This window comes from Balaenoptera borealis, assembly GCF_965194805.1.
Source record: "Balaenoptera borealis genome assembly, chromosome: 17".
NCBI classification, from domain to species: domain Eukaryota; kingdom Metazoa; phylum Chordata; class Mammalia; order Artiodactyla; family Balaenopteridae; genus Balaenoptera; species Balaenoptera borealis.
Window position 1 is genome coordinate 31,017,831 of NC_138876.1, and position 6,000 is coordinate 31,023,830.

Below are 6,000 nucleotides of genomic sequence, written 5' to 3' on the forward strand. Positions count from 1 at the left end.
AATAAATCACTGAACAGTTGGGTTATGATACCAATGAGTCTTGCTTCCTTGAATCTCTTTTTACTGTGGTGGACACTATACTGCTAGATTGGAAATATCATCTTCACAGGACTCTCCAATCCAAAATCTTTTAAGACTTTTTAGCCTTATATTCAAAGGCAAATGGTTAATAGAAAAGCGACTATAAGAAGAATGAGCCACCTTAAATCCCTTTTATAAAACAAACCAGTATATAACTAAACAAAGAAAACAATCAAACCTGATTTATGGTGAGGAAAATGCAGATAGGTCAACAGGTATATGAAATGGAAACTCTTTTCAAAAGAGCTTTAGAGGCTACTATATCCAACTTTTAAAATTCTTCTTTAAGGGATAGAAATGACTTTTAAAAGAGATTTCAAGGTTCACTAAAATGCAAAATTCTTTGTCTTTACTGTGACAGTATGCTATAGCTTCAGAGTGATTCAGAAGACCTTAGTTGAAGGTTTGGTCCATTAACTCTTAGCTGTGTGACAGTGGTCAAGGTGTTTAGCTACTCTGAGTCACATTTCTTCTTTTGTAAAATGGAGATAGAAATGATAACAACCCTATTTACCTCCAGGGTTATTGCAAGAATGACTGGAAATTGTGAATACTGAAAGAATTACTGATAAAATGTTGTTCAAATACTAATAGTACTAAAATCAATAGTGCTAACTTTTGCCTCTTCCACATAATTTATTCTTCACTGTACAGATTTTGCAATTACCAGTGATAGAAACTGATAAGAATAAGCTAGAAAGTACACTGCCTAAGTTGAAAGCCCTTCTGCCATTTTCTTTTAAGAAAAATACGCAGTTGTCTTTTTTTCCAAGAATGAAAGTTACATCAGTGCCTAGGGTTCCCATGCATAGTGTATCAGGAGATAGTTTGATGTGAATGTTTTCATCAGTTTCTTACTCACAATTTTACTAAGATTTACACTAGATTTACACTAGATTTTGACACTTGAATTTCATTTACAAGAATATTCAAACAGAAAGAACTTGGAAATAGTTGGAAATTTTTATATAGAATATAACAAGAGAGATTTTTAAAAAATTCATTAACTTAGGTACTAACTTAGAAATACAAGTATGCATTGTGTCAAAACAAACCACAACAAATGACTATGCAAAATACAATGACTTATCTTCAACTACATATCTTATTTAATCTAAGTGAAAAAAAAGTATTACCAAAAAGTTGAAGAAGGCAATTAATATCTTATTAAATATCTACTATGTGTCAGGCACAGTCTTGAAAAGCCCTGTGTTGGGTTAAACTCTGTGGAGATGCTTTACTGAGTTAATAAAAATTATGAATGAGCACATTATTAATTGGGTTTATGTGGAAGTCTCACAAAGCATACTTTTACACAAGAATTTGAGTGCAAGTAGTTTATTTTGGAAATGATTCCAGGAAGCACTCTGAACCAGTATGGAAGTGAGACAAGGCAGAGAGGACAGGCAATAGAGAGTGCTTTATTAGGCAGGTTTCCTCTGTGAGCACCATAGAAAAAGGCCAATTTATAACACTGTTGTAATGAGACTGTAGGAAACATGCCTTAGAGTTTTTCCTTTAAGAGGTAAGAGGAAGCCGGAATATTCATTCACCAACTTCTGTTCCTCATTGGTTAAAGATTTCTACTGTGGCCTTAATCCTTCAGAACCTGCAGAAGTGCTAAGCATGCTTGAGGCCAGAGAATACCCTTAGGCAGAAAGACACAGGAAGTCACTGGCCTGAAGCGAACCACCTGCAGGAGTAGACCACGGGGACATGATGGGACATCTATAGCATCTATCCATTAAAACAGTGAAACTTGTCAATATGCGAATCATTGCTGAGACACCAAAGAAACAAAAAGACTAATGCATTTCATGAGTTGAATCTCTTTTTCAAGTACAGACCATGTTTCAGGTATTGAGCTAGGTACCAGGAGGACAATAAATAATAAAACACAACCTGTGCACTTAGGGGTCTTATATCAGCATGAAGAAGTGTACACATGTCAAGATAAAAGATGTAGATTTAAAGAGTTTCAGAAATTAAGAGTAGATGCAGTCCTGATTGAGAGCCTCCTAAACAAGCAAATGTAAGTGAAATTAATATTGAAGTATTTAGATAGGAAGAAAAATGAAAAACAGATATTTCAGACAAAAAGAATGATCTGAGCAGAGAGAGATCCTGCAGTGAGGTTTTAAAGGTGAATTAGTTGCAGGATTGAAGAGAAAAGACAGGAGACAAGAGACCTATTGTGTGTAATCTGTGGTTGATATGTTGAAAGCCTGGACTAAGATTGTGGCAACAGAATACAGCAAAAGTGTGGCAGTTACTGTCTAATGGCCCACTTTCCACCCAGTTCAGTCCTCTACAAGAATGCCTTTCAAAACTGAAGAGGCTGGACACCTTGAAATCACATTTCAGTCTTCCTTCCAGCTGGAGTGCCACGTGTGATCTGGATAAATATAAAGGAGGACACAACTATGGCTGAAATCAAAGCTTACATCCCTGAAAAATTATTCTTAAGTTCACGTCCACACCCACCTGCCTTGTGTCAACAACTTCCCTGGCCTTTTAGCTAGATTGACTTATCCCCTGATTAGTTTTTCATCAAGATGAACTTGGGAATTCTAGATGAATATTTTAGCTCCAAATCTCTCTAGATATTGTTCATACTCTATGCTTGTGGCATATTTCTTTTTTAAACATTTTTATTTATTTTTTAAGAGTTTTAATTTATTTTTTATTTTTGGCTGCGTTGGGTCTTCATTGCTGCACGTGGGCTTTCTCCAGTTGTGGCGAGCAGGGGCTACTCTTCGTTGTGGTGCTCAGGCTTCTCATTGCAGTGGCTTCTCTTGTTGCAGAGCATGGGTTCTAGGTGCGCGGGGCTTCAGTAGTTGTTGCACACAGGCTCAGTAGTTGTGGCTCGCGGGCTTAGCTGCTCCACAGCAGGTGGGATTTTCCCGGACCAGGGCTCGAACCCGTGTCCCCTGCATTGGCAGGCGGATTCTTAACCACCACGCCACCAGGGAAGTCCAATGCTTGTAGCCTATTTCTTGAAAACAGGAAATTTTATGACCAAGCTTCCATCTTATCCTGCAGTCTAGGTCCCTGTTCAGAGTGAAGTTCTTCTAGAAATAATGATTTGTTACAGAAGTTTTCCATGGGGTTGAATTTCAGGTCCTAAATTGCATAACTGGATCCTTGTTCCCCTCTACCCTTCTGCTAAGAATTTTGCTGGGTGTCTACCAGTGATCCTCTTTGATAATACTTCACTGCCTAATAATATTGCTGTTTTTTGCATAATGCCAATATACTATGATGCTACAGCTATTTTCAAATATTCTTCTATCATAGTAGATACTGTTGATGTCTCACTTTGATTGCCAGATAAAATATAGGCTACCAAGTAAATCTGAATTTTAGATTCAACTTCCATGAGCTATTTTTTTTTTATCATATCCAACAGGTCAGAGAGCTTTAAAACATCTCTTTTAGTTCACATGTGGGAACAGAGATTCATGCAGGGCTGCACTTATTAATTTCATTTATTCATTCAAACATTTACTGAGTGTCTGCTATATACCAGACACTGTGCACTGGGATTCCAATGGTTAGCAAAACCATAAAGTATCCCTCTTTGAATGAGGTTACATTATAGTCAGGGAACAAAGATAAATTGAGGTGTCAGGTCAAAAACACTAGCATATACTTGGCCCTCAAGAAATGTCAATATCTTTCCTGTCCTGATCTCTTTCTACTCCTGTGCCATTTTGGACTTCCATTTCTGATCTCCCTTCCTCTGATACCTTAAGCTCTCTCCTTAGCGTCCATCAGTAACTTGGCTCTCACTTATGACCCTAGATCTTGCATCGAAGTCTTTGTAGCTATTTCTGATAAAAGAATCTAGTCTTATCAAACTTACTTTTCTTCACCAGTTCTCACATTCTGCCTTGTAATACATATTTTTTAACACATCAGCAAATGTGGTGAGAAAATTTTTCAGTAACTCACTGAATTGATAGCTTTGGGAAAGTAAAAATTTGTTCCATTGTTGAAAGATTGAGATAGATACCGCTCTCCTAAAATGCACTTCAAGCCTAATTGTACAGAAGTTATTCTTGTATGTCAAATTTTGAGTGGTTGTTTTCTCCTTCCTTTGCTTTTCTCTATTATAATTTTTCCACAGGGGGGAAAAAACAGTAGCAAAATTCATTTCATTTAAATGAGGTGGGATGGTAGGGAGTGAAGACTGAGTATGATCTTCATCAAAAAAAGAACTAAATTTTCACTTCAGTTTGGCATGGTTTAAGTCCCAATACTAGGCCTTTATAGCAATAAATATGGCAGCTGGACAGATATAGAACCTGAAGAAGCATGTGATATATTTATAAAAAAATATAAGACCAATCCATTTCTGTTTAAGAGGACTGAAGCCTTCGAGCGCTCATTTTAGATCTCTGTGATACATATGTTCAATAAAATATATAATTTTATTGTAGGGAATGGCTAGAATTATTCTCTGGATTCACTACCATAAGTTCATAGACTCAGGAGATTTTTTTTCTGTAGAAATAAAATGATATGATTTGAAGCTTGAATAAGAGCCCACTGGGAGGCAAGATGAGCAGAAATGAGAAAAATACTGGGGGCAGTAGATCAGAAGATACTCTTTTAAATGTCCCAAGGGACAAAAAACAGCTAGAGGAGATATCTTAGCCAAGGAAGCACAGGTGAAGGGTGGCATGCGCTTTAGTAACTATCACAAAGACACCAAAACTCATGACAATACTTGCCAATATTAAGTGATAATAAGGTCCTACAGGTCTGATTTAAACGTGGCCACAGAACCGCATAGTATGGTGGTTTTCTGCCTCAGGCTACCTCTCAGCTGTTCTGATTCCAACAGTCTGGAATGAGACCAGGGTATCAATATCTACAAAAATCTACACAGAACTCTAAGATGTTGCCATGTTTGGGAAATACTAACATAATAAAACCCTAATGTCTGAGTGGGGATGAATAAATTTAAAACATATGGAAAGGAGAATCTGCCATTTGCAACTATCACCATTCCATATTTTACCATTTAGTGCACATTTTGCATTTGTTAATGAGTTGTAGACACAAAGGAACAAAACAGTGGGGATTTCACTTTAGGCTTATTAATAAGTACAGTGTCACAAAATGTGCCATTCTATGTTGTCCTTGAAAAAGAATATGTATGTAATAGCTCTCTCTATCCAGCCTATTTCAAACAGTAAACCTTGTGTACTTGTGTGTGTAAGTGCACATATGCATATGTATGTAAACATTTCTCCTTTGGCAAGTGTGAGGTTTGTTTTGATAGACAAATCTGAGCTTGAGGAAATATACGTAAAACAATTCTGACCTGAAAATATGCTGATTTTTTTTCTTCTACTTCATCACAACTAATTCAAACAGTAAGAAGGTACAGACAAGACTCTGCTGAATTGTAGATTATACTTTCTTATCCACTAGTTCCCACATGTGCTGAAGACAAGTATTTCAGATGGTCACGGATTTGAAAAAGGGGTAAATGGAAAATCAGAGGTCTAATATGGATGTTTTACTTGTTCTTCTCTTTTTTCCTTGTCCCTAGATCCTGTATAGGCAACACATCTTTATGCACTGACGTCAATCCAGTTAATTATTTCTCTGAGCTGAGGGTGTCTTCATGTGCTCCAGTGGGATAATGAAGGACATTTTTCGCAAAAATTAGGTCAAATTCTGTGTGTATCAGGGCAAGATGGGAAGGGGAGACTAGGGAGACTGATACGAGTCACAGCAAAGGTTACTGATTTTTGTTTTTATATAGTGTTGGTATTCCTTTGAAGTAATGCACTGCATTTTCCTCAGACCCTTATATCAGTTTTTAGACTAGAATATATATTATTGTTGATGACTACATTCTATCTGGTGGCCATCTTTTTAATTACTCTGAACTGCATTTGATTA